Here is a 7,803-nt window from a genome sequence, read left to right as displayed (position 1 = left end):
GTAAGTCTAGAAATCAGACAACATGATTCCTTCTATTTGTTTTTTGTTTCCAAATTCAAATTTGCTTTTTAATTACTTTGTCTTTATATATACATCTTACAACAAGATTGTCAATTTATACCCCCAAGATCCTGTTGGTGTATTGATTTGAATTGTGCCTAAACTTGGCTGAGTTTTGAAACAGTCAATTTCTTAATATTAAGCCTTCCAATTCATGAACACATTCCGTCTATTCACTTCTTTAGACCTTTATTATTTCTTCAATTAGTGTTTTGTGATTTTCCACATAGGTCTTGTATATATTGTGTAAGATTCATACCTAAGTATCTAACCACTGGAGAAGGAAATGGCAACCCACTCCAGTATTCTTGCCTGGAAAATTCCATGGACAGAGGAGCCTGGTGGGCTACAGAGTTCATGGGGTCACAAAGAGTCACACATGGCTGAATGACTGAGCACAAGTATTTAATAGTTGGATACTATCATAAAGGGTACTTTAAAGGTTTTCTTTTTAACTTTATGCATGTTCATTGCTAGTTTATACAAATATAAATATGTTAATACTATTTTATATGCCGCCAGGGAACCACATATCCTACATTGGTAGGTACTTTACCATTGAGCCACCAGGGAAGCCCCATATATTAATATGCAAATATATAATTTTTAAATATATTGACCTTGTACCTATGATATTATTAAACTCACTTAGTGTAATAATTTAAACTAGTTCAATAAATTAAATTAGTTACTGGAAACTTTTATTACATTCTTTGGGATTTTCTACATACATAATCACACTGTCTACAAAGACAGATGGTTTCTTTTCTTACTTTACAATCTGCATACTTTTTACTTCTTTTTCTTGCCCTTTCTCATTTCCTAGGACTTCCAGTAAAATACTGAATAAGAGTAGTGAGAGCAACCATTTTTACTTTGTTCCTGATCTTAAGGAGAAAAGGGCTCAATGTTTTACCTTAACTATGATGTTAGCTATAGTTTTTTCAGAAGTTGCTCATCCATCAAGTTGAGGACATTTTCTTCTATTCCCAATTTTTGCTGAGAAGTTTTATAAATTTTCCTTCAACACTGCTTTAGCTGTATCCTGCTAATTTTGATATACTGTCCTTTCATCTTAATTCAGAATATTTTCTAATTGTCCTTATGATTTCCTATTTGAACTATAGGTTATTTAGAAATGTATTGCTTACTTTCCAAATATTTTGGATATAACTACTTCATACCAAACAGAAAAATCATTTGTAGGCACACTGTGGATCTAAAATAAGAATTTCACAGTAGAACAATAAAGCTAATATATAACATAGAATATCATCAGGACTTGGGAGAAAGAAAAAATTTTATTACAAAGTAATTAAAAACACTATGACACTAGCAATATAAAGGGATATATTGCTTAAAAAAGAATTATATTTAATTTTTTAAATTCTGTCATCAAAAAACACCATTAAGAGTGAAAATACAACAATATATTTACAACACATATAACATACATGGTAATCTAGAGCTGTCTTTAAATTATTATATCCAGAATAAAGAACTCCTATAAATCAATAAGAAAAAGAAAATTTAACAGAAATATTAGAACTGGGGATGAAACAACAGATTGGTTCTGGACATTAGAACAGTTAGACTGTTCTGGACATTAGAACAGTTAGAACTGGACATGAAACAACAGTTCTGTTCAGTTCAGTCACTCAGTCATGTCCAACACTTTGCAACCCCATGGACTGTAGCACGCTAGGCTTCCCTGTCTATCACCAAATCCCAGAGCTTGCTCAAACTGACGTCCATCAAGTCAGTGATGCCATCCAACCATCTCATCCTCTGTTGTCCCCTTCTCCTCCTGCCTTCAATCTTTCAAAAGCATCAGGGTCTTTTCCAATGAATCAGTTCTTTTCCATTGAGAACCCCATGCAACAACAGACTAGTTCCAAATTGGGAAAAGAGTATGTCAAGACTGTATATTGTCACCCAGCTTATTTAACTTCTATGCAGAGTACATCATGCGAAATGCCGGGCTGGATGAAGCACAAGCTGGAACAAAGATTGCCAGGAGAGATATCAATAACCTCAGATCACGTGACACCACCTTTATGGCAGAAAGTGAAGAACTAAAGAGCCTCTTGATGAAAGTGAAAGAGGAGAGTGAAAAAGTTGGCTTAAAACTCAACATTCAGAAAAATAAGTTCATGGCATCTGGTCCCATCACTTCATGGCAAATAGTTGGGGAAGCAATGGAAACAGTGACAGACTTTATTTTGGAGGGGGGTCTAAAATCACTGCAGATGGTGACTGCAGCCATGAAATTAAAAGACGCTTGCTCCTTGGAAGAAAAGCTATGACCAATCTAGACAGCATATTAGAAAGCAAAGACATTACTTTGCCAAAAATGGTCCATCTAGTCAAAGCTGTGGTTTTTCCAGTAGTCATGTATGGATATGAGAATTGGACTATAAAGAAAACTGAGCACCAAAGAATTGATGCTTTTGAACTGTGGTGTTGGAGAGATTCTTGAGAGTCCCTTGGACTGCAAGAAGATCCAACCAGTCCATCCTAAAGGAAATCAGTCCTGAATATTCACTGGAAGGACTGATGCTGAAGCTGAAACTCCAATACTTTGGCCACCTGATGTGAAAAATCATCTCATTGGAAAAGACCCTCATGCTTTTGAAGATTGAAGGCAGGAGGAGAAGGGGACAACAGAGGATGAGATGGTTGGATTGCATCACTGACATGATGGACATGAGTTTGAGCAAGCTCTGGCAGTTGGTGATGGATGGGGAAGCCTGGCGTGCTGTAGTCCATGGGGTCACAAAGAGTTGGACATGACTGAGTGACTGAACTGAACTGAACAGAAATATTAACAAAGGGTTTGAACAGATGTTTTACAAAAGAGAATATCTGAATGACCAGTAAGCATATGCAAAGATACTCAACTTCATTAGATATCAGAGAAGTATAGAAAAGAAATACCACTAAGCACTCACCATAGTAACTAATCAAAAAATATTGTCAGTATTATCGTTGGTAAAGATGTGAAGATACTAAACTCTTAGACACTGCTTGTAAGTGTATATTTGGTATGATTGCTTTGGATATACCTTTAGTAATATCTACTATTAGAACATAGGTCCCCTGATGGCTCAGTTGGTAAAGAGTCTTGCTGCAGTTCAGGAGACCCAGGTACAATCCCTGGGATGGGAAGATCCCCTGGAGGAGGAAATGGCAACCCACTCCAGTATTCTTGCTTGGAGAATTCCATAGACAAAGGAGCCTGGAGGGCTACAGTCCATGGGGTCACGAGAGTCAGACATGACTGAGCTACTAAACCTATGAGAAATTTTACTCCTGGGTAAAATTCCAAAAGAAGTGAAGTGAAAGTCTTGTCTGACTCTATGCAACCCCATGGACTATAGAGTCCGTGGAATTCTCCCGGCCAGAATACTGGAGTACGTATTCCCTTCCCCAGGGGATCTTCTTGACCCAGGAATCAAACTGGGGTCTCTTATATTGCAGCAAATTCTTTACCAACTGAGCTACCAGGGAACCCCTCAAAAAATGTGTACACATATGCAAGAAAAAACATATACAAAAATATTCATAGTAGCATTACTTGTAAGAGCTACTCAGAAATCAAAAAAGAACACATTACCAATACCACTGTATGGATGTATCTCAAAACATTATACTGATCAAAAGGCCACCAAAAACTACAAAGGAGGATATACTATATGATTTTCATTTATATGAAATTCAAAAACAGACAATCTAATCTATAGTGATAGAAAACAGATCAGTAGATGACTGGGTCAGAGGATGGATGACTGATTGCTAAGGATCACAAGGGAATGGTGGGGTGACAAACATTGTAGATTTGGACCGAAATTGAGGTCACCCGAGTGCTTACATTTGTCAAAACTCTTTGAGTGATACACTTAAAAGGGTGCATTTTATTGTATGTAAATTTTTCTTTCTACAAAAGTTATCTTCAAAATACATGAGATTCTGAGCAAGGAAAGTTATCAGGGATAAAGAGAGGCATTACATAATGGTAAAGGGTCATAACAATCTTAAAATGTATGCATCCAACAGAAGGGCATCAAAATGTGTGAGGCAAAAAGCTGCAAAGAAAAGTAGATGAATCCACACTTATAACTGGAGACTTCAACACCCCTCCCTCAACATCCCTCCAGAAATGGACAGATCCAGCAGGCATAAAATCAGTAGGAACACAGTTGAAATTGATCAATACCACCATCGACCAGCTGGATACAATAGGCATCTAAAGACTACTTCATCCAACAACAGCAGATTATACATTTTTCTCAAGTTCATATGGAATATTTACCAATGTTTACCATATTCTAAACCACTAAACACACTTCAAAAAAATTTAAAGGATATATGTCCAACAATGTCTGTTCACAGACTACAGAGGAATTAAACTAGAAATCAACAACCAAAAGATAGCTAGAAAATCAAAAAATATTTGGCAATTAAACACACATTTCTAGATAACACAGGAGTCAAAGAAGATTGCTCAAGATAAATTTTAAAGTATTTTGAACTAAATAAAGCACAATGTATCAAAAACAGAACTTCAAGAGAAGCTTAAAGTGCTGAATGCTTATGTTAGACAAGAAGAAAGAACTAAAATCAATAAGCTTTCACCTTAGGAAACCAGAAAAAGAAGGGCAAGCTAGGTTCAACATATGCAGAAAAAATAAATAACAAAACTTAGAAGTCAATGAAATTGAAAATAGGAAATCAAGAGAAAATCGATGAAATAAAAACTGACTTTATTAAAGAGATCAGTAAAAATGGTAAGCCCCTAGACAAGCTAAGAAAAAAAAAGAGAGGACACAATTTGCTAATTGAGAGAAACATCATTACAGATCCCCTGAACATTTAAAGGATAATAACAGAATGCTATGAATAACTCTATGCCCACAAATTTGATAACATCAGTGAAAAGGACTAATTTCTTGAAAGACACAATTGGCAAAAACTCACACAAGAAAAACTAGATGGTTTCACTGGTGAATTCCACCAAAACTTAATAAAGAAGAATTAACACCTATCCTTCTGAAAAACTGAAGAGGCGGAAGCACTTCAAAACTCCTTTCACGAGGCTAGCATTACCCTGATTTCAAGACCAGAGAAGGACACTACAAGAAAGAAAACTGAATGCCAACATCCCTGATAAATATAGATGCAAAATTGTCAACAAAAATATTAGCAAACTGAATTCAACTGCAAATTTAAAAGATCATATAATGTGATCAAGTGGAAATAACTCCTGGGTTTATTCATTCTGATTCTATCTCAAACTAAAGCTTCTGCACAGGAAGTAAAACAATCAATAGAGAAAAATGGCATCATGGAAAGGAGAAAATGTGTGCAAATCATCATCTTTACAAGGAGTAAATGTACAAAATTTATAAGACTCTTCTACATCTCAAAATCAAAAAACGAATAATCCTGGACTTCCCTGGTGGTCCAGGGGCTAAGATGCTCCCAATGCAGGAGGTCTGTGTTGGGTACCTGGTCAAGACCCCATATGCAGCCACTGATTTCGCATGCCACGACTGAAAGACTCCCAACTAAAACCTGGCGCAGTCAAATAAATATTTAAAAAACAAATAATCCTACTAAAAAATGGGCAAAGGACTTGAACAGATATTTCTCCAAAGAAGACATGCAAATGGCTGCTACATGTATGAAAAGGTGCTCAACATCACTAATCACCAAGGAAATGCAGATCGAACTATATTGAGATAAAACCACAGATGTGTTGAGATGGATGCTATTTTTTTAAAAAGATAACAAATGTTGGAGAAGATATGGAGAAACTGGAACCATTATATACTATTAGCTATATATCCAAAGGAAGTGAATTCAGGACCTCAAAGTGATATCTGTGTCACCATATTTATTGCAGCATTATTCACAATAGCCAAGATTTGGAATCAACCCAAGGATCCATCAACAGATGAATGGACTTTTTAAATGCATATACACATACAATGGACTATTATTCAGCACTTAAAACAAGAAAGTAATTCTGCCATTTGTGAGACCATGGATGAAGCTAGAGGACTTTATGGTAAGTGAACCTGCTGAGCCATTGGGAAAGCCCATAAGGTGTGTTGATCAATTCCAAATAAGTAAGCAGAGAGACACACACTTGAAGAGTGAGGCTGGTAACTAGACTCTGGCTTCCTTCCCCATACCTGAGGGAATAACTTTTAGGACACCAGCTATGAGTTAGTTCTCAGGTAAACACAAACTAAACTATTGTAGCAAAGAAAATAGAAAGTTCACTTGAGGTTCAGGTCAGGTCAAAAAGACAATGGAGTCATGAAAATAAATGAGAGGAGAAAAGGTGAAGAGAGAGAATAATGTGAACCTTTGCTGAAGATGACGTAAGTAAGAATCTGTATTCAATAATGAAAAGCTTCTTTTAGCAGAGGAGTGAGAATTTTGAGTTTTTTTTTTTTTTTTTATAAATTTATTTATTTTAGTTGGGGGCCAATCACTTCACAACATTGCAATAGTTTTTGCCATACATTGACATGAATCAGCCATGGGTTTACATGTGTTCCCCCTCCTGGACCCCCCACCCACCTCCCTCCCCATCCCATCCTTCTGGATCATCCCATTGCCCCGGCCCTGAGCCCTTGTCTCATGCATTGAACATGGAATGGTGTTCTGTTTCACATATGATAATATACATGTTTCAATGCTATTCTCCCAGAACGTCCCACCCTCACCTTCTCCCTCAGAGTCCATAAAATTGTTCCATGCATCTGTGTCTCTTATTCTGTCTCGCATATAGGGTTATCGTTACCATCTTTCAAATTCCATATATATGCATTAGTATACTGTATTGTTGTTTTTCTTTCTGGCTTACTTCACTCTGTATAATGGGCTCCAGTTTCATCCATCTCAGTAGAACCGATTCAAATGTATTTTTTTTAATGGCTGAGTAATATTCCATTGTGTATATGTACCACAGCTTCCTTATCCATTCGTCTGCTGATGGACATCTAGGTTGCTTCCATGTCCTGGCTATTGTAAACAGTGCTGCGATGAACATTGGGGTACACGCGTCTCTTTCAATTCTGGTTTCCTCGGTGTATATGCCCAGCAGTGGGATTGCTGGGTCATATGGCAGTTCTATTCCCAGTTTTTTAAGGAATCTCCACACTGTTCTCCATAGTGGCTGTACTAGTTTGCATTCCCACCAACAGTGTAAGAGGGTTCCCTTTTCTCCACACCCTCTCCAGCATTTATTGCTTGTAGACTTTTGGATAGCAGCCATTCTGACTGGTGTGAAATGATACCTCATTGTGGTTTTGATTTGCATTTCTCTAATAATGAGTGATGTTGAGCATCTTTTCATGTGTTTGTTAGCCATCTGTATGTCTTCTTTGGAGAAATGTCTGTTTAGTTCTTTGGCCCATTTTTTGATTGGGTCGTTTATTTTTCGGGAATTCAGCTGCAGAAGTTGCTTGTATATTTTTGAGATTAATTGTTTGTCTGTTGCTTCATTTGCTATTATTTTCTCCCATTCTGAAGGCTGTCTTTTCACCTTGTTTATAGTTTCCTTTGTTGTGCAAAAGCTTTTAATTTTAATTAGGTCCCATTTGTTTATTTTTGCTTTTATTTCCAATATTCTAGGAGGTGGGTCATGGAGGATCCTGCTGTGATTTATGTCGGAGAGTGTTTTGCCTATGTTTTCCTCTAGGAGTTTTATTGTTTCTGGTCTTACATTTA

Source organism: Giraffa tippelskirchi, chromosome 3 (assembly GCF_054371585.1).
Source record: "Giraffa tippelskirchi isolate mGirTip1 chromosome 3, T2T-mGirTip1v1.2.pri, whole genome shotgun sequence".
In the NCBI taxonomy this organism is placed as follows: Eukaryota; Metazoa; Chordata; class Mammalia; order Artiodactyla; family Giraffidae; genus Giraffa; species Giraffa tippelskirchi.
The sequence above is the reverse complement of the archived record's forward strand: the minus strand, read 5'-3'. Positions refer to the sequence as shown.